Genomic DNA, 25,549 nt, shown 5'->3' with positions numbered 1-25,549 from the left:
TTTCAGATATAATTGCAGTTGCCTCCTTCCCCTTCCATCAGTCAGGTACTCAGTGGCATTGACAAAATATGTCAGTGTACTTAACATGCCTGCTAATTATATAAGACTAATTTGAGTTCGGCTGTCAAAATAAAAGAATTGCAATCTGATTAAGAAGGAGGATTTGTAAAGATATTCTGAAAAGATGGGGAGTGAATATGTATATATATATAAAAAGATGTATAAAAAAAAAGTGTCAGTGAAAAACATATCTAAAGAAAATACCAGTTCTTATTGGTCACTTTAAATGATGGGTGTTTATACAGTATGCATGTGTGCTTGTGATCATTAACCTTCTCAGCACTTAATATTGACCATTTTAGAAAATGCAGTATCGACTCCAAGCAATGCTTCAGCAAATTAATGATTAATGAAGTTATTTAAATAAATTACTTCACTACAGCGGTCCCCATAAAATCTTTCTGAATCTGAATTGTCTCATTGGCACATTGTGATGAGTGTTTGAAATGTAGGATGGGATTTTATTGGAGTATTGGACTAAATAAAGCAATGTGTGTATTTGCATTTGGAATTCCGCTGTATATTATTGTATGATTTTATATTGGCCCTTGGAGATTTTGTCCACCGACCAATCTTTGCAGGAGAGGACCACAAAAAATTGTTATATGAGCACAGATGATTTTGGAAGCATATCATAAAAAATTACTGACTATTAAAAGAAGCACATAAATAATTTGCTCCAGACCAGGGAAAACTGTAAAGACGTGGAGACGTTATTTGGATTATTTTGTTTTGGTTGTTGATGGACACCACATAAGCCAATTTACTACAGACACAAACACAGAGACTGATGGATTTATAGGCTACACCTTAGCTATAAATTATTGCCATTAGGACAACACTTTAAATATCCTGTCTTTGCTTGACTGAAACACTAAACCAAACACGCTGACACAATTTTGGGATCAGAGGTGTAACATGTGACACCGTCCCATCATTCCATCTGTCCCTTTTTACGAAAACATCGATTTGTCTCCGTGACTACCTCCGATGTGGAACAACAACGCCCCTCGATTACATGCTCATACCTTGCATATTGATCGTTGGGGTGGAATAAAGGATACACATATCCATCTTGCAGGTTAGAAAGGGCTTTAGCATGTGCTGCTGTACCAGGGAAATCAGTCCTGCAGTTGACCGAGAGGCTCAGTGATTTCCACCACCTGAGGCATCACTGTCGTCTGAGAACACTCCTGCAGTGACAACATTAACATTCCTATGGCCACATGATGAGAGCAAACTGCGTCTTTCTAGAAGCCATTTCTATTCGTATGTGATCACTCTATTTTGTGCTGCCATGAAAATGGTCTCATCTCACGCCGGATTTTCTGCTCGTCTGCGCTGTGTTTCACATCTGAACATCATCACACATTAAACCATAATTTATTGGGATATAAAAGGGAACAAACAGCAGGTGATAAAGAGGAATAATGAGCAAATACAAGTCATTGTGGTAACTTAAGCTCTCAACATTAAACAGGAATCTGATTTTAATGCTGCGATTGATCAGTGTGTGGCGTCATATCTTTTTTTTCCATTATTCAAACTATTTTCTCAGGATTAAAAGATCACATTTGTCTTAATAATGAGCAAAGGTTATTGTAGTTGGAAAACATAATTATCAGAAGAAAGACTAATGGATTGCTCGAAATGAATGTAGTGCAGGCTCCCGGCACAATTTGAGGGCCGCGCTTTGAATCAATGAACACTGGTGCAAAACCTTGTTCTCATGGGGGTGGGGTGATTTCCAGGGTTGGAGTCATGTGGTGCAGCGTACCAGCTGCACAGCAGGAAATGGGCTACGATTTGGAACCACACACTCTAATTCTTCTCTTTATAAGATGCAGACTCTACAGCAGACTTTCAGTTCAAATATGGAGGCTACAAGGAGCGGTTGACAGCATTTACCTCACAGACAAGTTTATTCCAAGAATAATCTCGCATTCACGCGCAGGAAGTGCTGACTCGCCAAAGCTAAACATCAAACCTTGTAAATAAGCCACTGAGGGCAGATGATGTGAAATTAGCTCGGGGGGAGATAAAACATTTGGTTAATAATCTTTGCCCAGATTCAATGCCGTCGCAAGGAGAGCCAAATAATTTGGCGAAGAACCACGGGGACAGTTTAACAGCTGGACGGGGTCCATCCACTACAGCCAGTCCCTCGCTGATACTGAGGATGGGACTGTTTCTGCAAGCCCAGCTCAAAAGTGGAAAAGGTTGAAGGGGTTGGAGGTTGATATTTAAAGATAAAGTTAAGATAAAGATTCCAATTCTGTATATTTGGGTGTTTATGAGAGGGGATCTGGGGGGTTTGGGACACGTATCAAAAATCAGCTACATCCTTAATGAGGAGATGACAAACTCCAACATTATAAATGTCATAGTGACAGAAGTTTTGGTGATACTGTCATAACGCTAAGGTCAATTAAATAGTGCCTGTCAGGTTTCATTCATTGCTCACAAGCAGCAATGCCAATAATCTGTTGGACTGGTCATTAAGTCCAATTTCAAATCTAAATACATTTTCTTCACGTTCTGTGAACAATACATTCGATCCCTCCATTAGACATGAAGAGCTACAACAGCCTGTGTCACACCTACGTCAAAGTCTGAGTAGATTGTAGACTGAGGAGCTTGGCGGCGTTGAAGTGAAGCTGGCACCGTGCTCCTCTCCCCCTCTCGCTGAAGTGGATTCGATATGTTCAAATGGGAAATGGCTTCTTTGAGAGGGATGCTTAAGGCCGATCTCACTATGATGGGGAAAGATATACTCACGGGACTTTGGTTTGCTCGAAGAGGAAGACAAAATGTGAAAAGGCTGAGGCGAGAGCAAACGTCTCCCAAACCACCACCAACATCCCACACCAGATTCATTTTGTAATATTTTTTATTATAAAGATTGCACTTTTAATCATAAAGACAAACCACCTTGATATTAAGAGACTAAATGTGCAGAGCTGGTTCAACAAACCCCTTTTAATAGATTCTTGCTAACAAATGACACCTTTTTCTACATTTTAAGAGCACTTGTTTGATTACTAAACGAATAAAATAACACATCACATTCCACCCCAGTGTACTCAATCAACCTCTCTCGCCATCCTGCAGTATTTTTGTCCTGTTGTTGTGTGAAATCATTTCATACACCAACCCCTACATGCATTTCACATGTTTGCCTGATGCCATGACAGCATAATGTTCTTTATTTTCTCTTATTTGCAGATTACTGTTATTTGCAGAGTGGATTAGTGACACGGGGGAGAGGAAGAGACAGAAAGTGGATCACGTTTACCCTTGAATGAGCAGGGTAAAAAGGGGAGGATGTCTGCTTCAGGAAATCACAAGATAGGACAAGGGGGGGCTTGTTTTCTCCATCCTCTTTTTAAACAGCCTTATTCATGCTGCAACTCCTCCTCCATTCTGGTTAATTCAAGGGGATTCAATCTCCATTCTGGTGCAGTCACAAGCTTTGCCAATCAATCCCCCTCTCCCCTGTGTGGGGCCCTTAGTGTCCCTCTTTATTCTATAAAGTTCATAAGAATGGGGGGGCTTGTTCTCCTTATTTGTATTCTCATCCCAGGGAGGCAAGAGACCAGGGAAGAATGAGGCCTTTTGCAAGGGGACAGGTAAACTGGAGGGAATTGGAGTAGATATATTGTATCTCTGCACTATCCATCTTTCTTTCTTTGCTCGTGCATAAGGCTTGGTCACCAATATGCAGTATTTATTTCCTGCATTATTTCTGGATGGGAATGTAACAATATCAGGAGATGGATTTCTTTCTGAACTGTTATTAGCATGAGCGCCTCCGATCAAATTCAAAGTCAGTGATACAGGTATAATGCGCACAGCCAAGCAAAAACCATTGACATAGGGTTATGGATAGCTGGCAGCCTAAAAATGTTATACTCCTCTGGGTTATCATAAGTTAGTTCATATTAATATGACCTCATGGAGACCAAAGGTTTGTGTGAGGCTGATGCAAGGGAATGACAGAGTGGGAATTCAGATGACCGGTTTAGCACATTTAGATGCAACTCTGCTCTCTTTTTCCTCAGAGTTATTATTACCTAGCTCAGAGCCACGTCTGAAACAGCGTGGTAATGGTCTGACACTTGCTATTGCCGGGAAGCAACAGAGGAATGGGAGAGCCGGCGTGGCTAACTACATTTGTACTGGATTCTCTCTTTCCCCCCAGTCTCTCGCCTCGGCCCTGTTGTTTCTTTAGTAAGGACTGCAGTGGCACCCTGACCTTCAGAAAACATGGCTGAGCAAGCAACACTCCTGCCTGATAATTAAATTCTCTGGTTGGTCAGCAACCAATCTGCCCAGCTCGGAGCAGGGGATCAATGGCTGATTTTAAAGAGCAAACTAATTCACTAATGGTTAGAGTTATTCCAATTTACCTGGCTGCTGAATTATTGTGTCCAAACCTGTTCTGAGACGGGGAGGATGTGAGCCCGAGTGGGTGGGGGGGAGAGTCGGCTGCATCTGTCATGTGAAGCGGCGCGAGGGTTTGCTGCGAGGTTTAGTTGATCGCCGCCCAGTTGAACAGCAAGACTGTGGGGGCGGTTTACGAGAGGGTTCTAAACAAGCGCCGTCTCTGCCATAAAGCAAACTAATTAATAAGGTTTCAGAATGAGCCTGAGAGCCATCTCTGTGCAGGGTAAAGGTATAGGCACAGGATCCTAACAAACGAACGGAACAGCAATAACGTTTTGCATGAAATAAAAAAGTTCATTCCTCAGAGAGCAATGTAAAAAAAATATTGCAACACTTGAATTATTATTGTTCCATGCGGATTTTTTTTCCTCCTTCGGTTTGATATTTTTATACACACAACACATCTTCTCTTTAATGCTGTGACTGTGAGAGCTCAACTGATTATCGCAACATATGTCTCTTTAACACATGAAGTGAAAAAGAGCATGGCAGCGCTGATTTATTCCCATGTTCAATCTTTGTCCAGGGGAAGGTGTTTGGAGCTGATAGGGAAAACAGAAGCCTTCTACCTTATTAGAACTGAAGAATGAGATGCTAGCTACTCAGGCACGCCATTCGTCAGCACATCCACCGCTGCTTCTTTATGCTACTGTGGCTACGGCACAGATGAAGATTGATCATTTGTCAACTCGCAAATTGGCTTTCAAGTGCTTTCTCTAATTACTCTGTGTTTTTATTGATGAGAAACCACTGACTGCTTTCCTTCGATTTACTTCACTGGGCATAGTCTTTATTTTGAATATGTCGTTTCTCACCTTTCCTTCTAAAGGCAGTAGAGGGGGGCGAATAAAATTGTGCAGAATGCTCCAATCTTCACAGATTTTGCATGCTACCTGTTCTCCTAATGTTCCGCTTGAGAAATGTATGATTAGAGGCAAAAAAATGGCGGATCAAATTCCATTCCCTTAACTGGTCACACTGAAAATGCACCCGGAGGAGCCCCTGACATGAATCAGAGGCAGAATAGGAGTTGCTGGGAGGATGTAAATGACCCTGTTCGTGGAGCAGTTCCTCGTTGCTCATGCATGTAAATGTCAAGTGACGTTATCAACGCTATGGTTTCCACTGACTACATCCCAAAGGTCTGGACCAAAAAGAAGGGATGAACAGGGAGGAAAGAGGGTCTCAGAATGAGTAGGAAAAGGTGTTCCTGTGAGAGAGTGCATATAAGTCTGTGAGATTAGTAAAACATACACCCAAGGTGCTTTCCTGGTTATACATGTCTGTATGCACGCATGATGTTTTTCATTGTTACCTCCGCATTACACAAGAATTACTCATCCTTTTTCTGTGAATATTTGTGGAGGGGTGGGGCATGACTGAAGGAAAAACCCATAAAATGTTTGGATAGGGCGAGATGGGCCGTTTTTACCATTTAAACTGATTTCACAGATCCATTCATGAATCTAAATGTAATTTCAGGGCACTGACATCATTGGTTATTATTAAGTTGGTGCTGATCCACACGAAAATCTGGATCTATTGAATGTAAATGTGGTTTTATGAGAAAACTGTTGGGCCTTGACGGAGGTATGTGCTCTGCGTGTGCCCTTCAAGTTGTGTTTTCAACATTCAATAAAATATAACATCCGCAGTTTGCACTTAATGGAACTGCGATGAAGCTCACATCATCATCTTTTTTTACTGTAATTACCAGCAGAATTAAACAGCAGATCCTCCTTCCTCTTCTTTCCCTTCTGTGACTGATCTGTCATAATTGCTTGTGTCTGTAACAATTAATTCAAATCTCACTATCAGCTCCGCGGGGTGGGAGTGATGAAGTGTTGTTGCGAGGCAACTGTGAGACGACACGCAATTGGATTGCAGCACTGCTTTTTATTTTAGAAAGACACATGTGAGGAAAGTATCACCTTATCAGGGTGAGGACTAGATTTGCTGATCCCATTTCATTATCTGAGGCACAGAACTCTGGTCGGGAAAAAAGAAATGTTGCTCCTCTTCCCCAGCCTGGATTTTATCAGCTCCTGCACGAGATGAGGCTCGAACAATACAATGTGTTTCTACCCTAACTCCCTCCCCCGCTTGCACTCGGAACAATTGCCATACTTGTGCGATGTCTGCCGTTTATTGGTGTTTATAAATCACAGGGAAAAATGGTCTGTACTAAAAAAGGGGGAAAAATAAAGGAAAGTGTTCAACTAATGTTTTCATGACAACTTTACATGTTTACTCCGTTCTTAAGGAGGGGGTGGTTCTCTGACTGAAATACATAACAGCTGCCGCCCTCTCAAGGGAGTGAACTACTGGCATTATGTGGAGAGAGGTTTTGTCCAGCTGCTGTAGGTTATTTTTGTTTGCCTTTGCTCGCTGCACTCCTATGCGATTCCTAGATTTACTGACCTAATTTTCTTCTCTATTTGATGTTTACCTTCTTATTCACCCCTTTGACGGATCACCACTCCCGAGACTTTGGCAAGAGTCCCCAATCTGACCCACCGCCTTGCTCGCTGGCAACAGAAAGAACAGGGTGTTAAGGTGACAGCCGCTGTTCCTATTGTTCCTAATTCAAAGCCATAAATTTGTTGAAATGGAAGGAAAGCAGAAAGCAGACACAGACTCCGCAGGCTTCATAAATCAGCAAAATCTGCAGAGATGCAGAGCAGATGGTGAAACAAAAAAAAAGAACACACTCCCATCCCAATTCCTTGCAGATTAAGCATTGCTAAGCTAAACTGCTCGCAGCACGTACACCTCATGTGAGCATTGTGCATGAACATCAATATTCTTAGGGTGTTTTGACCGGTGCCAGGATCAATCCCCATCACACTTAGAACAAACACACACTTTCAACTGCAAATTAGTGTCATCTATTAACCTACAGTATTAGTCATTTGCAATTTAGTGTTGTGTAGTTCCTCACAGCTTGTCGACTAATAGAGAGTACCTATAGATTTCACTACTTTTCATACTGAAATCATACTAACACTGGAGCTGCAATATTTCATAAATATAAAGAGTCTTTCAGGGATGGGCTATGGATTTGCTTCTAGCCTCCAGCTGAATTGGACACATCTGCCATTCAGCCTCGGGGGCATTTGTAGTGATTACCCAGCACTGCCAAGGACAATAACAATTAAGACCCAAAACGGATGGAAATCATTCATTTGGACATATTTTGGGTGCTTGTCACTGTCTGATTACAAATGCAAATATAACTGGCCGATAGATCTGAAAGACACGTGAGTGCAATTACGTGGGGAAAAAATAGAGGTCAAAACTGTTTTTAATTTGTCTAAATTAATGTTTTTCATGAGTGCTTCAAATAAGAATAAGTTGCTTTGCACCTTTGGGGAGATGCTCTGTCATGCACTGTATACACGAGTGCTCTAACATGTGCGCACACAATCCTGGTACACAGAGCCACATGTGCGAAAGGCATCCTGAGCAGACATTTTTAGGCCTGATATGACTAAAAGGATTGTGGGTTTTCGCTGAGAAAAGCTCTTTCGTTTCTGCAGCCCGTTCCGTCTCCTCTTCTTGGGAGGTTATCGTTTACAAAAACGCGCCCTTGATATGGGTTATAGCGGCTGACTTGTACCCATTCCCCATGTTAAGATTGAAAATAGAGTGCTCTTGACCTCGTGCCTTTGAAATTTCTCCACCGCCGCCGTCCTCCCCCTAAGCTGTCCTCTTTTTATGCCGTAGCTCAGAGGTTTTTGCCACAAGGCTAGCATTTTCATTTCCCATGCTCCAGCATTTCTTTGGCCTCCTTCCTCTTGAGGAAAGAAGTCAAATGAGTCATAAGGTGAACTGTTGTATAATAATACAAGCATTGTGTAACAATGCACAAAAATTACTATAGAGCCTATAACTAAAATAACATGGAGGCAAAAAATTACATTTAGTTTTGATTCTTTCGAAAACATAAGCCAGTGGATTTGATTTTATAGTTTAATGTTGAAACAATACATTTTTACTAAAGATATTAAAAGTCAGAAGTTGATAATATCACAAGTGGCTGTCAGCAAAAAAAAACTGCATTTCAGTGCTGCCATTCAGAGTGAACTTCGTTAACAAAACAGATTGTCCTCATGGTGTGTTTAGGGACGATAAGGACGGCTGGCAAATTTCCTCCCCTAACTTTCTTATCGACTCGGTTTCAGTTGGTTGATTTTTTTCTTGCCTGCTTCACTGCTTTTCCATCAATGCCATTGTTGCTGTGAAAACCTTTTTTTTCCTGTCCACACGAGACAACCTTTGCATTTTCTATCCATGTGGCTGGAGGCAGTTTGAACAGTCGTCAGTAAGGTGGCGATAGCGTTTGGACTCAAGGTCTTGGCTTTCATTGTGGATCATTTTTTCTTTGCTAGGGACAGAGGCCATACATTGCTGTATTTCTTTTATGGGAGAAAATGTGGAGAAAACTTGAGTGTTTCAGTTCAAAGTCAATGTTATGCAGTTCAGTTGAATGGGTTAATATAGAGATCATTGCTTAGTGATAATCTCCCTTGAGAGCAAGAGAGAAGTATATTTTAGATTTGCTTGATTGGAGGTAGAACTGCAAGGAGGTTGCCTCCTGAATTTTAAACCATTGTGATAATGGAAGGAGGTGGTATTGAAAGGATGGCAGCCAAAAGGCGTGGCTTCGCAGGAGTAATGAATGAAGGAGTAGCCTGGAGGTGAAGGAATTAAAAAAAAGTAGCCTTCCTTATTAAACTTTCGCTAAGCTCATTTACAGTGATAAAAGACTTGTCTGATGAACCGTTCACACAAAAGAACATTGGCGCGGAGCATCAAAGTACAAGCACATTCTGTGGAATCCCTCCTGTGCTCAATAATACGTTGGCAGAGTATGTCACTATCTGTTTCTCTTTTAAAAGTGATTTGTTTTCGGAACGACTGCTCCTTGAACGTAGCCAGGCTGTTACCCAGCCAAAGGCTATAGACTGCTGCTTTTTTAAATTTCTTTATGCTCACCACTGTGACTTGAATGTGCCGCGTTGCCTCTTCTCTGTCCTACATCGGTGTCATGTTGGTGTGCTGAGTGAGCGAAAAACGCCGGAGAGCTGCCCAGGCTGCAGCTTCACCTGGACTGGCCTCTCCATCATTAAAACTAACACCAGCTCCATCAGCAGCACCGAGGTCTCTGGAGATGGCCCAGACGTGTGTGATTTGTGAACTTGTTCATGCTTATATAAACGCATACAAGTCCATGTCCCCTTAGATTTAATCAATGATCATCCATTTGCAAAACATGGCACAGTACAGATCATATGTATTTATGTGGTTGAGTGAACAGAAACAGAATCAATGAACAGGATCAATGAAAAACGTATTGGTAATGTGTCATATTTCATAAAAGACTAAATACATGTTAATGACCACATAATGTAATATCTTATTGTTGCAACTGTAACAGCATTATGATAATAATCATCCTGTCCCTTTAGCATCTATTTCCTGAATCAATTTCTGAGGCCAGTGTCAGTTTGGTGAAAGTGTCGAGAGCTTTCATTACATCTATTTAGAATCAGAGCAAACACAAACGCCGCACAAAGGCGACCACGCAGGGCTGAGGTTTGAACGCAGCGCCATCTGACTGCGACGCAACATTGTCAACCTTCAGGCAACATTGCTGCAACATGCATTTCCACCACACAGCAACCCTCCACCAAGCACCGCATCAAGCTATGATGTAACTTCAACACCGCAGTGGAATACCCACATCACTGTGGCATTGCATCCATAATTAACTTGCCGGGAATTAGACATAGCAGAACATGTTCGCGGTATGCAGTGGCTGACTGAATCATATATGAGTTGCTCTGTATTTACAGTGCACACTTAGCATCTTTCCTCAGACGGAACACAGTCAGCAGTTTTATTCTAACACAAATCTGACTGAAACACAAATCGTTTCCCTGTCTGGATCAGGCGTGCTTGTCGGATTTTGTCGGTTTTTGTCAGTTTTTCGTGATAAAACGGCAATTCAGCGTAACAAATAGACCCACAGTGGGCCCCGATTTGGGATTCTTCATTCATGCTTCAACCACTTAGCGTCTGCACACGTCTGTCTTCTCTGTGTAAAGAACAACATATAGGCCTGATGGAAAGAAATTATCTCAGCACGAGGTGATTTCACATTGCTGCGAATTTATCGAGAGGGATGTCTGTGGAGTAAGGTGCCAGATTAGTACCACAGGCGGTTCAGAAAACAAATTATTCATGTTAAGACACTCAGTCAATGATCATTTCCAAAGTCTCTGCTGTTTTCACTGAAGAAAACAAGTGTGTCACCCATTGAAGTTTCGCAGAATAAAATCAATGTATTTCCTGCATGGAATGTTTCTCTAGTCTTACCTAGAGATGATACCTGGACTTAGTACTGAACCAATATCAACGCATTATAAAAAATAACTAATAAACAACTATTTTAAAAGCTGTATGGTAATAACACTGCGTGGATGTGATAATTGCTATCATTGTTGTATGGCCTATTGCAAAAGTTATGATTGGAACTTCACACTGAAGTCTTGCATTTGGTACACGTTTACAAGTGAGACTTCTCAGTGTGAAATATCACCAAATTTTAAGCTAGTTCTGGCAACGCGACATTACCAGAAATGACTTCTTCTTCACTGCTCTAAAAACAGTACTTGCTAGTGGCAGTACAGCGCAACTGCAATTTTGGGTTAGCAAGGAAGAATTAAATTACAGGAAAATAACATTTTTGTTTTATCTGGGTTTAGCAAATATTCTTCAAAGATGGGGTACACATTGGTACATAGATCTGGGGTTCAGTATCTTGCCCATAGCTTTTGGTTAGTGGGCAGACTGCATCACCTCCTGAGCCAGACGCACATGGATTGAATTAATAAGGGGTTTCTAGTTACCCAATTAAAAACACAGAAAGAATTAACTGTGAAGTTCAATGTCCATGGAAATACTTTTTTCTTTTTTTTAATGCGAGATACTGACTCAAATCAAAAGCAGCACTTAAACTCAGCATTTCCCGGCTTGCATCTCCATATGCTGATTAATATTATCTGATACACAATCATCTCAAAGTATATCCCTAAATTTTCTTGATTGTGTTTGCCTGAGTGAAAAGGTGAGCCCAGAGGGAGCAGCATAAAGTATAAAGACCTGCTCTGCTTTACACATTTCACAACATTGCAGTTGTTTTCATCTAAAACATCAAATTAGTTCTCATGTCCTCTGGCAAGTTTTTTTTTTTTTCATGAAGAAAAACTTACTGAAGAATGCCTCGATGTTCCTTTTAACGCCTCAACTGTGCACAACCTCTTGAGTTTGGAAAACCAGTTCCGTAATTGTCTGCACTACCTTCAGCTCCATCTCTTGTTGACCCCCTTCTCCCCTCACTCAGGTATCCCCACACTCACCTTCCCTGCCACCCCAGCTCCTTTAGAAGAGGATCAGGAGAGAAAGGCCCCTCCAATTTCTCTCCACCTATAATAGGCACTTCCTTGCGTTACATGATCACCGGGTGTCAAGATTAAAGAATGGCTACTGCTTCCCGGGGCAGACATAGATGGGAGACAGAGAAAATAGCACTCCATAATTACTGATAAATCGAGCACACTGCCTCCTCTCCTTTCACTTCCTCCCTATCCACCTGGCCCTGATGTCAATGTGAGGGGCTGAGCAAGTTAAGCTGGGTGGAAAAAAAAGAAAGTTGACCACGCCAGCGGCTCTTTTGTGCACTGCTGATATTGCAGTTAAGTTCAGGCAATTCAGGGCCAATTGACTGACTTTGAGCTTTTATTCACCCTCCGATCGTCTCCTCTGTGAAGTGGGACGCACAGTACCAGACTCGAACAGGGCAGCTGCAGCCAGTGCACAATGGCACAAGCTCACACTGGAGCAAAATTATATGGCAGTACACTCTACTATCTAACACGGGTAAACTGCCATTATAAGTATACAGCACTGCTCTTACCTCCAGGCCCTGACAGGGTTATAACCTGCAGAGGATGATGAATGCCCAACAGAGCGAGCACTCATCTATACTGAACACTACCCATGTGGTTCTATAAGTGACCGTGGCTGGCACCAGTGGTAAAGAGCGGCCAGCTGGCTGGGTCTTCACCCTCCACCAGGCAATCGAGCTAGTTTGCCAGTTGGCAACCCGCTGCCATTGTTTATTGGTAATCCCAACAGCCTTGACGGAGACCAAAGCAGAGGTGAATGGAGTCCAATAGTGCATGATAGCCTCTGCTGCACTGAGACTGTTTTGGTCAATTTTGTCATGAAGGAGAATTTGAACGCTTAGTTGAGTTAGCTAGGAACCAGGTGGTGATGAGGCTCTGGGCATTACCATCACACACAGTGTACTCTTGAAATAATAGGGTTAATATAATGTGCCAGAAAGCTTCTTTTTAGATAGTGTAGATGAGCTAAACCAGGCCAAAAAATATGGGTCGTGTGTTGATAATCAAACTGGACTCTTTTCTCATTTCACTTCATTCATTTAGGACTGGGTTTAATGTGGTTTGTTTCAAAAGACACAAGGTAGAAGAAAACAATCAATTAAAGCATTTTTTATACAAAAACAACTGAATAAAATACAAGATATCTAAGACAAATCTGTAACACTGGTTCGTGATCATGGATTTAAATTGACCAATTAGGTTCCCAAAGAGTTCAGGCCGCTGCGTAAAGAGCTGCAGGTGCTCTGAGCATACAAACCGAAATCAGATCTGAAAGGCTCACGACAGACGTGGCAGTGGGAGCGAGTCATTAGACCAAGTCTGACATGGTTCAGAGCACCAGTCTAACACAAGAGCTGCGCATCTCAATAAACGTCTTGTAAACAAACATGCGAACGCCCATCACGCCAATCGGACAGACACGACGACCCGACTTTTTTTTTTCATCCAGGATGCAATAAGTGCTGTAAACATCCCCAGTGATAAATACGAGCAGAATGATAAACAGCCCCAAGGGTTTAAGAGTGGAAGCAGAGGCATACGTATAAATCACATCGCTATCATCCATAACAGGGAGAAAATGACTTCATCTATCCTTTTTCCTAGTGGGAAGTTAGTTTAATCTTTATACAAATGTATTATTTATATGTTGACATGTCATCATCTTCATGCAACCTAATATTGGGTTGGGTGATTATCTTTGATCAGTTCTGATGCACATTTTATGAAAAACCCAGGAAATATTACATTTTGCATGTTTGATTTGTTTAAGTAAGAAACCAATGGAACAGAAATTTCATGTGTCGGACCCTAATAAAGGAAGATGTGGTGTAACCAACTTTGAACTTTTTGTGGGGGAATCTGACTTTGACCGCTCATAAGAAAACTGACAACTAGTCCAGACGCCTCAATCTAACGGGTTCCTGTGCACATTTTTGTCACGGTTATTTTTGACGGTGAAGCTTTTGTACACCAACTATGGAAATAGATGACGTCTCCATCTTTAATCCCAACTACAAAAGCTCTGATGTTTTCCAACCAGGATAAACCTATGTCACCGAGAGCAACACCAGACCTGCAAGAATCCAGAGGTCTTGAACCAGGCTAGCACCATTTTTAATTTTGAAATTCTAAACCTTCCCAGGGTTCATCTAACATAGGGTGTCTATAGGAAACTGCAACAATCGACTAAACATTTATAAAAAAAATGCTTTTTTTCCCCCCTTTAAATTAAAAACGAGCTGATATAATTGCCCTAAAAAGTACTTACACTTGCAATTTAACTTAAAACTCAATATGAAGACGTATCCCATTCTTGCACTGACCCTCTTCATTGCTATTGATTTTATGCCACGTGAAAACCTGCGCAGTGGACCTGGAAAAAATATATGACACTGAGAGGAGCAGCAGCGATTTTGAAGCATATTTCCAGTTATAAACACTTTGACCTAAATGTTAAGGACTTCACACGGTCAGAGGAAATAACACAATTTCAACCAAGGTGAAAAGAATTAAGAAATTACTGCTATGACTGCAACAATGAGTGGAATCCTGCACTGAGTCCCCAGTGTGTCCCATTTGTTCCACTGTGTTTTTATATTCACTTTATTCTGCATTTTATCTATTAATAGCAGTTCTCTGGCCACAGTTCACTCTCAACATTTAAATATGCAACGTCTGATCCTCTCTCTCGGAAACCATGCTGGCAGTTGACCTAACCTTCTTTGCTGCAAACCGAGTGCTTTTGTGGCCTGACCTTTTTAATCCAGGATTTTTTCCTAACTTTTAATAACGCAGTTGGTCGTATTTATGGCTGAAAATAATATCTTGGTATTAAGTATCCTACAGTGAGGCTGGATTTCTTTTTCATCTACAGTTTTCCAAGACTGTGGTAGTGATCTTCTTTAACTGGGGATGTAGCTTTTGAGTACATTTCTTCATTATTGGTTTTAAGGTACACAAGTTCCATCTGCTTCAATATCTTTCAGTCAACATCAGCCTGCTCGCTTCATCTTCAGTGGAAATGACATGAGGGATTTGGCAGGGTTCAGCTTTAGTTTCGTTTTTTTTTAGATGTTTAAACCCAGTTCAGCCTCTTTCGACTGAAAAATACTAAAAAATAAAATGAGAAATATTTATTTTGTAGTAAGTAGAGTATATAAACTATACCCCCACATCTCTGCATGCATTATTTGTTCATTTCAAAGCACATACAGCTTTAATAACTCATAAAGCACAAAGCACAGGCAGATGCCCTGAAGATGCCCCTGTTTTGTTTTGTTTTTTACAGATTTTTAAAATTCATTAAAACAGCTTATTTTTTCTTTAGAACATGTGGATATTGATGTTAACAGTCCATGCATACATAGTTCTAAAGACAACCATTAACTTAAACATAAAGACTGTTTAGAGGCCAGGCAATAACAGCAACAATGGATATACACCTGGAGGCAATTTCATATTTTATTCATTACTTTTTAATCATATTCTCCATCCCAAGGCAAATCCAGTTTATATTTAATAATGTCCAGAACAATATTACAGCCTTCAGGAGTAAATCCGCTTTTTAAAACACAGTAGTGTGGAAAATCCAGCTATAGCAGTGAATTCACATCAGTGGAACAGACAGGTCTGATATAAAGCTCTATTTAATTATCATTCATTCATTGAATCAATTTAAAATATATTCCAAATAATAACTTCATGAATGATAAGTAGAAAATTAAGCTAATAGAAGTTTATACTGAGCAAATACAAGAACATTGGTTGAAGACGTGATACAAGGTTATAAGAGTTGCCATAGCAACAGCCCTGAAGGCAATGTTAAATGATCACAGATATGCATGGGTGTCAAGTCAATCAACGTTCCTCGGGTTATATGTGACAGGATGCATGGCTTATGCAGTAAATCTTACATACTGAGAATGAAAGTGAACTAATGTTTTCACCACTGGGACATGATTGACAGTAGTGAACACGAAGGGGCGATGTTTAGAATTCTAATTATTATATGTGTCCGCTGCCGTGGCAGATTTTCAGGCTCACACACACACACACACACGGGCAAGGTCAGGTACATAAAACACTCCAGAGGTTTGTACTTCTGTGAAAGTGCAGTGTCAGGTCATTCCTTGTGCTACAGGAGTCAGATGCACAACAATACCTCTTACAGCTGTGAAGTTGTTTGAAAGAAGAACGCTGCGCCACTGAAATGCATCTCCTTCAGTTTTGCATTAACAGTTACAATTTAAAGGCAACACGCTGCTGCCTCGGTTATGTTTTCCTACCACTTCGATTTGCCATCCTCATCTACCTGTTAAAGCTTTTTGTTGCCCAAACACAAGCAAGCTAGCGTAAATGTTCCTCACAGCTTTACTTCTAAAGCATAAAGGGACTTTCACAGAGACACTTACACGCTCTGGCGAGTTTTGGCACCTTGAGCAGAATCACCTCTGGAAAACAGTGAATTGAAAAGGTGATGATGTTGAGGGAGAGGTGTGGTTTAAAATCAGTTTGCCATTGAAGCCTTAATTAAGAGGGACACTCACTATGTCTCTTCTAGTGAAGCTGACACCATCTCCCATGCATTTGATAATTTCTTTGGTCGCAGCCTCCATTATTAGCATGAGTACTCTTCTACAAAAAGAGGTGCGGGTCTTGGGGGAATCAAAGTTAAATTAATGTGCAGTTGTTTTATAGATTTGATTATCGGACTGTCACAAAATCCAGTACATTTACATACAGGAAGCTGCAGCTCGCAATCACAGTGTCACAGGACACACTTTACAATTAGATACCAAGGGGAGGTCACAAATTGGGAATCAAATCAGTGCACATATGCTGATCCAATGGCTTTTTGTGATGTAAGATTAAAGGCTCAGTGTGTAGAATTTTGTCATAAATTGTCATAAATTGTCATAAAAACTCAAAAGGTGTTGAGTTTGTCCAGTGCTACTGTAAAATATGGCAGCATCCGTAGAGAGGACCCGCTCCTGATGTTAACATAAAGTATCTAAACATAAAGGGCTTGTTTAAGGGTAAAGAAAACAACAATCTGTACTATTTAGATGAAACACACGAGTGAGAACATCACTAGAATGATTTGATTTTCCATTTCTGCCAATAGATCCTTTTCACCTAAATCTCACTGGACCTTATAAAGAATAAAACAAAAACTGTGGAGTTGATGCATGTCTCCCAAGCAGCTTATCCAGATAAGAAAGCTTTGACTACACTGCACAATGTTCTTCTTTTTTTTTTTTATCTGATCAGTCGTTTACTGCTGCTGCCCCGAGCTGCAATATAGGTCACCAATGCAGCGAGCCACAAGCATGAGCCAACTGTGCATTGACTTACCAACATCCCAGTGGTCGCGGGTCAGTCTGTGAATCTCCTCACTCTCCCAAATGACCGCTCTGCTGTTAAATTTTTCAAAACTGGTACATACTGTATGCACTGAAAATAGCAGCCTCTCACCCCCCCTCTCCTGCCTTCGTACGAGGAGTCCCAGACTATTTGAAATCTTTCAGCAAACGTTTCTCCACTCCTTATAACTAGAATAACTGAGGGCCCCTAAAATATTCCAGTAGGGAGTGCTTCTCGCCTGCTAGTCAGCATGAGGAAGATTGGAAAGATTAAAGCCTGCTCTGTGAGAGGCATAATTATTATTTTTTCTGCTTTCAGAAAGATTATTTTCCTATGATTATTCACATCTTAAAATGTGGCACTTTTTTTAACGCTGGCAGACACTTAGCTGAGTCACAGACATGAATAATAGTTTTGGGCTTGTTTAAAAAACGACAACTTGAGGAACTGAGCCCAGAATTTGAACAACAATTAATAACTTTGCAATTTATTGAATCAACTCATCAATTCCAAAGAGAGTTTGCACTCAGTAGATGAATGGTTTATTTATATTCATGAAACAAGGCAGCCATTGCTAACATCTTAAAGTGAGATAAGCATCTAATAGAACTGACAACTTGTATATAATCTTGTGGTAGTAACTCTGTGCTTTATTTTCTTTCTTTTTTTTGGACTAAATCCACCAACAAATCACTTTTATATTGTTTTCCATGTGGAGCCTGATTAAACTTTTGGCACAGTGGACAATAAAACTGAGCTATAACCAACCGGTTGGATGTGTGCTGCAGAAGTCTGGAGAAGTTTGTGCAAAAGCTTTGGTAAAGCAAGTGGCTAGAAGCTTATCTTTCACACAAGCTGCCTGATTGTGTGAGTGTTTTGGGGTTGAAGGAATCTGCAAATCCTGATCGCAATGGCTACAGTTGGAAGATATGGTAAAAGTAACTGGACTGGAGTTTTCTTTAACTTCTACTGCTGGAGGTTGTGCCTGCATTAATAATTTTTTTTTGCAACATGGAACAAATTTCTCTCCAACATTGAGCCGACAGAGCATCACTGGCTTTTATGGAGTTGTGTTTGTGTCCGTTTGAAGACTTGTGCACTGAAAAATCACTTATCTCCCTGTTACTTGGCTGTTTAGCTGCTAAATGCTTTATTATGTGGAGCCAGTGTGTCGTGGTGATGTATGTGTGAGCATCGGGAGTGAGTGAGAACATTAAAGTTACGGGCCCTGGAGCCTGAGCAATGAACTAAGTGGAAACTGCAGAGATGGGTGATAATTGTCTTTGGGTCCATCATCACTAGGACAGTCGTCGAATCCATATATAATGGAGAAATACTGATAAAAGCAGCTGAACTACATAAATAACCTGTGAATGCATTTGCTAAAAGGGGAACAAGACAATCACAGTGAAGAATATGTTTGTGAATTTGTGAATATTCTGGCTGTGAAAGTTTATATCAACATAATTCGCTGATATAGAACATAATCCAGACAGTATTACATTTCCCTTGAAATGGGTTTACACCACGGCTGCCCACAAAATTACCAAACAGATGCAGATGGGAAAGAAAATCTCCTCAACAAAATTAGCTAATTGCAAAGTCATGATCACAACTGCATTTCATCTCCAAACAAATCGGGGTCCTATGATATTTTGCAAACGAGAGGACTTTTATTTAGTTTGAAAAGCCTCAGACATAACTTCTCCACTGGATCAGATCAAATTACACCACTGGAGGGAAGATGGGAGGCAACAGTGAAACAAATCAAGTTAAAGCTTCTACGTGTAATCACCGGCCAGCGCAGGCCTCTGTTGTGCGCTGCGATGTGAAAGACCACTGCAACACAGGGCAGAAAATTCAAACAAGAAATATAACCGGTGCTATCAGCAAGACAGCGAAGACCAAGGGGGGTGTCAGGAAAGATGAATTTCTGTGGTTATTACTGTGTTGTCAGAGTTATCATGTTTTTTATGGAGTAATAACTAAGTCTCTGGCAGTGCTTAATGACACAGGGGTTGGGTTTGTAGGTGCTCAATTTAGCTTCGTTTTTCAATCCAGTGTCTCCTCCCTGGCAACTACTACGTGTAAGGTCAAGATGGACGGTTGCAGAGAGGTGCAGAGGGTATTAAACCAAAATGTGAGCTCTGCATTTTGCATATTTGAAAGCAAAAGTCTTGAAAACATGTGCTTGAGAAAATGTGTATGTTTTCACCCCTGCAGCAGAATTGTGCAAAAACTACTGAGCGGTTTCTGTGGTACTCGGTGGATGGATGGGACATGGGCCAAGAAAGAGCGCCATTATTTATGTGCACAGATATCTTACTTTAACATTGGGAGTTTTTAATAATTCATGGATCTTGATAAAAACATGAGGCATATTTAGAGGAATTATATTTATGAGTGAAGGCAATTTAGGGTGGATGATACCTACTACTCAAACTTTACCAGCAACATCAGTATCAATTAGGAACTCTGGGATGTCGTGATTTTTTTTTCTCTCACAAATACTACACTCCAAGCACAATCAAATAATATTGCCCGTTTTAATCCATTCCAAAACACTCCACAGGTGCAGCTCCCATGAATGAATTTAATATTAATGATTTTTTAAGTAACATCGCGTTCAGGTTGATCAGCACTTGGAACGCGAGCTGCAGCAGCCTTTGCTTTCAGGAGCTGAAGGTGCATGTGTGTTTGGCTAATAAATAATAGATTTCTGTTTGCTCACTAACTTTTGATGTGCCATGCATTTCTTGATTGTATCATAAAATGCGGTGCTTTCTGTTCACTCACAAACATCCAGTCTGCGGTCGCCTGCTGCGAGCACAGAAAGAGGTTGACACAGGGAGAGAACAGAGTGAGGCCACTGCATTCAGATGGAGAATGGTGTGTTTTGAATGCCTAAGTAGTTTGTAACAATAAAATTGTCCCCGTTGTGATGATTTTCCGAGCCCACTCTCAGCTCCCCGGAGGCCTCACACTGTGCCCATACTTTGTGGCTTTGGTAACTGACAAAGATGGTGGAGAGTGGCGGATCCTGTTATGAATTTCTAAACATTCCTTCACAAAACTGCAGATGCCGACTCACACAATGAGTCAGTGTTTCTCTACAGTTGAGCGGAGGGTGTTCAGATGAAAGTTTTCTTAAAAGGCCATTGTGAGGAACTAAAACAAAAAATACCCTTTCCCTCCTGGAATTTTTAATTAAGGCTTAACATGGTTGAAATTTGATGCTGTGCAGGAATGCAATTAACCACTTATGATCCGCTACCAACCCTTTAATTATGAAACTCCAGCTGAGAATTATTTTGATTTCATCATTACTCTGCACAAGCATGGGGTCTCATGTGGAGTTATATCAGCGGTGCATGGGTCACACCGGCCCCAGTGGAGGTCAAATGGTTCAGCTGCTTTTCCAAAAATATTGTAAGCTCGCCAGCATTTGTGTGAGATTTTGTCACATGTCATTATGGGACCCTGTTGTTTGTTTTTGATAAAAACAGATTCTTTTTTTTTCCAAACCTCTTGGGAGGCAGCCTTCTGGCCGTTACAGCTGCAGCCAGCACCCACATAAAAACAATGCCGTGCCAGTACAGAAATACAAAGAGAGAACAGAGAGGAAGAGAGAGACAGACAGAGGGAGCGAGCGTGGGTTCTGCCAATAGTGTTCTCTATCCACCACAAAGACTGTTTGTAAAAATGTATGTATATACACAAGGGAAAAGAGCAGCAGTGTGTGTATATATATATATATTTATACATATTGTGAATGCATAAACTATTATCCATTCCTTCAAATTATACTGATGGGTGTTCCTTTTATTTTAAGAATCATAGCTACATTCTTTGGGAGAAGTCATCAGTCGACTTAAGTTGCTGTTGCTCGAAGTTCTCTTTCCAGACCCTGGAGGCATCATCATCATTATCATCATCAGGTCATCTAAAGCCATGACATGATATAGTTTTGAGCCACTGCTGGCATTTCCATTTGGCAATGTCATGTGGAATGCTTTCCTTGGGAAAATGATTACATGTTGCCAGCGTTTTTGCCATTGAAAAGGCCACCGGATTGAATGAGGCGTGCTGAATAGGGGCCGGCTTTTTCTTCCTGCCATTTCCGCCGCCGGTGCAATTTTCTGCGCCGCACATGGAGGCAGAACCATATCGCGGCGTGGATTGATTTGCTGTCAGCATAATGTTAATTTCAAACAGTAAAGCTTGACTCAAAGTTCACATTCAGTATGGAGGGATTATTCACAGTTGGGTGCCTCGCAGACAGTTTGGAGACTTGCTCTTTAAAGGCTAAGCTAAACAGACTTTGAGTTAGATTAAGATCTTGCATTTTGGCCCATTCATTTTTTTCTTAAATAGGGTGAGAGTCCTACTCTAAACCTCATGCAATGATGAATGCATGAAGTGCACATTTTTTTCTGTAAATACATTTCTGGTCTCTACATGAATGTAATTACTCAGCCATTCTCCGAACACAGACACAATGACAAACAAAACTAAAAAAGCTGCAGTGGCAGTCAGGGAAGTGCAGATAAATGCTTCCGGACCAATTTCAAACAGAAGCTGCTTCTCTAATTTCATAGAGTTGGTATCAGTATCATGCACAGTTATCTTGCCTTTAGCCACATGATGACACCCAGCGTAAAAGTGCATGAGCTCCCCTCGCAGTTAGTCAGTGGAACAGCAATCAAAGCAACTTGAGGGGAACAGAGAACGGCCAACTTTGCCTCAGTGGTGAAACACACACACACACACACACACACACACACACACACACACACACATGCATAGACAGCGTACAAGAAAACAAGCATGTACGTGCTCGCTGTCGTGCACGCGCCCTTTCATGCGCTCAGAGCCACGTACAAGGCAGACCAGCACGTCCACATAAACACAGAGAGGCAGCTGACTACATCTGCTGTCACAGAAATCATTAGAGGCAGCGATTCATCCATAAAATAGAATCCAGAGAGAAAAATAATAAAAATAAAAATCACAGGAAGCGTGACAGCAACTCGCGGTCCAACATCCAGACTGATGGGGGTGACACTTTCATGGATAGCAGCAGTTTATGGGATGAATTGATCAACATGGATGAGAAAGAATTAAATAAACAACCAGGACTGGACTGCGAATGGAGTTCTCCTGAATACAAATACTGATGCGCAGGCCTGCCAGCGCACCTTCACTCTCTGCCTCTTCTAATGCCATTCATCCACCGGCAGCTCTGCGTAATGATGTGCGAACCCAACCAAATTCTCCCCACTGTTTCTCCGCCATGTGTTCGGTACTCCTTCGTGTACGTGTCCGCACTTCTGCAGCATCACCTCGGGAAAGATGCTGTCTCACACCGTGCAGGTGGGGGGGGGACAATCGTTCGTGTGCAGTCGAGTACACATATAATTCGAGTCGTTTGCCTAATGTTTGGAGATGATACGGTAATGAGGAGGCGCATGATGTGGTCTTTTTAAAGAGCATCAACGTCGACGGACCAGCAGAGCGATTATTTATTATAGGGGGAAAAAAGCCTCCATCCCGCAAAGGACATCACCGGCCACCTCAGTAACATGCTGACCACGCAACATCGCCATAATTGTGCCATACTACAGCCCTGCCTACCGGAGCACATACCTCGTGGTAGAAAAATATCTGCGAGATATCTCCAAATGATGGGAAGAGAGGTCCAAGCCGCACTTACCTAAAACTGACTCTTCCCTCTCCGCTGTATCTGTGCTCCAAGATGTCTTAGTTCTCCGGCCAACAACTTCTGCTGGAGCATATGTATCCAGTGCTCATGCTGGTGGCTCGGTCGGTGATGTTGGATTGCGGATGATTCGGCAATCCTTGTCATGCTCGAGGGGGAAAAATCCGTCGTTTCGGCGCGGTCTCGGGCATTGGCGCGCAGAGGGATAGAAAGTGGCGAAGTCCAGTCAGGAGAGAAGAGAGCTGGAGAAAGCAACACCAAAAAAGAAAGGGAGCCTCTAGATGCGAGATTTATGCCGACGTGTTTGAAACTGTTCTCCTCTCTCCTCTTTTTTCACCCCCTCCTCTCACCGTAGGAGCCGTTTGCGGGCGGAGTGGTGTGCTAGGGATATCTAGGAAGGGAGGCTGGGACGCACAGACTGAGGGCGAGGAAGGGGAGGTACAAAGAACACAGGCTCGTATTGTGGAGGACGGTCATGGCAGGCAGTGAGGGGTGGGTCCGGACTGTACGAGGGCGGAAGGGAACCGAGGTGGGTGAGGAGAAGAAGATGTGTCGTGACTTTTTTTTTTTTGCTGATAGGTAAATATTCACACCGAGGCTGTGGGTGTAAAGCCCACCACCACAGGGGGCTTGGGTGGACAAGGGTGGGCCAAACTAGTGGAGGTCTAACAGCTGCAGGAGCAGAGAGGCTGTGTGCTTTGAGATTCTTAAGAAACCATAAAGTGAGAAGGCGTTGAGTTGCAACGTGTAGGAAGTGTACTTTGCATAAAACCCAACGTGACTGTGACTTAATGTAAAGTTGGAAACTGCAAAACTCTTTTTTTTTTAAACTCTCCCACAGCTGAGGAGGGTTTGCTTTACCTGTCTATGGTGCTGAAACTCAATAATATAGAGACATTGCTGGTTGCTGTCAGTGGTGCTGAAACCAAAGAGGTCGATCTTTATGTTAACTGAACATGTGACAGGTGTAATCTCTGCTGCTCAATTCACTGAGGGGAGATGTTGCACTATTTATACACAGAGGTAGATTCAAGGTGATGTACAGGGCTTTAAAAACGAAACAAAAGGAATCAATTTAAAATCAGAAAGTACGATGTTGAAAAGAATCAAGCTAAATGAAAAGAGATTAAAAGAGCTGTAAGAAATGAAATGGATAAATGTGAATTAACAAGTTGAAGGAGAAATAACAAGTTGAATGATCAAATACAATAATGGTATAAGCTTGTAAAATAGTCCAATTAATGTCACTTGTGATTCAGTCAGGTTTTAAACACCACAGTGGATGGAGCTTTATCAGATCAGCAGGCAGTTGGCTCCAGTGCTTTACATGATAAGTTTTTCATACAGATTCTTATATTAGTGTTTGATTTGACAGTTTGAGCCCAAAGACATGAATGGGCCAAAACATGAATGGATTCTGTATTTCTTGATTAACATTATATTTTTGGCCTTGCAGGAAAAGGCTTTTACAGACGAGAGACAAGAAATGTATTTTAACAGTTAAATGAATTCAGAAAAAGTAGAAAAACAAATTGTCACATTTGTGGAATTGCATTGGGGGTTTGGGACCCCTCACATCAGTATTTATAAAAACAGCACTGATGACTGGGGTATCTAGACATCAATATTGGCTGACAATAAAAAAAAGATATGAAAACTTATTGAGTCTCTGTATAACCCTTATTTTGTCACAAAATAAAACAGCTCAGCTCACTGTGTTGTATTCTGTGTCTGCTTTGTTAGACATGACTTCACCTCCCCCGATCACTTGATAATTTGAGAAGCACAGGCTGCACATGCAAATCACATGAATACTTGGCATAATTTTCAGCAAATAATGAACCACATTCATCATGTAATTGTTGCTTAATGATATTTATGCTAATAGATTCAACATATTACAAAGCCAGTTGCTTTTACTTAAGTCAAGCTTACCAGGTAACACTCGTAGAATAGTGTCCGCCTCTAATAAAGTTTTAAATAATGTAAATGTATATAAATTAAAACACTCCACTCAGTTTAGAGGCATGATGCTGATGACGTGATGCGATACCCTGATTAACAAACAGTGGGCTTATCTTACTTTGGTTTGGTTGAACCTTTTAATAATTTGGTTTGTCCCTCCTCCCATACTTCATAGTAATTGGTTCTAGACAACAGCCGCACTGACAGAGCCCAACAGATAAGTGTTTTTAGGAGGCAACTGCCAACACTGATATTAGACAGTAACAATCTCTGATACAGATATATTGGCTGATATATTAACAATTAATCATTATCAAAACCTTATGAAAAAGAACTGAAATGTAGACTTGATCATTCATAGTAATAAACTCAATAAACTCATTATAAATAAAAGTATAGAACTTTAATCAAAAAAATAAACATTGTAATGTTAAACATAAATGTATGTATGTCCTACACTGTTAATTCATTAAGAGAAACGTTTTATATATCGGCAAGCAAATGCCAATATGATAAAAAGCAG

General features: G+C 41.2%; 1 protein-coding gene across 2 annotated transcripts in view; it reads right to left on the bottom strand.

Annotated features, from left to right (window-relative positions):
* brinp1 (bone morphogenetic protein/retinoic acid inducible neural-specific 1) overlaps positions 1-23,192 on the bottom strand; it is a 103,503-nt gene extending 80,311 nt beyond the window's left edge. Inside the window, exon 1 of one of the 2 annotated variants that reach the window (XM_020082579.2) lies at positions 23,056-23,192. The gene's annotated coding sequence lies outside the window, so the exon portion shown is untranslated. Of the gene's footprint in view, positions 1-6,955; positions 7,030-23,055 lie in introns of those variants that run through there. The other variant, XM_069513849.1, reaches the window with a different exon arrangement.
* Between the last annotated feature and the right edge of the window lie 2,357 nt (positions 23,193-25,549).

This window comes from Paralichthys olivaceus, chromosome 18 (assembly GCF_024713975.1).
Source record: "Paralichthys olivaceus isolate ysfri-2021 chromosome 18, ASM2471397v2, whole genome shotgun sequence".
Taxonomy (NCBI): Eukaryota; Metazoa; Chordata; class Actinopteri; order Pleuronectiformes; family Paralichthyidae; genus Paralichthys; species Paralichthys olivaceus.
Note: the sequence above shows the minus strand (reverse complement) of the source record. Positions and strands in the feature narration are given on the sequence as shown.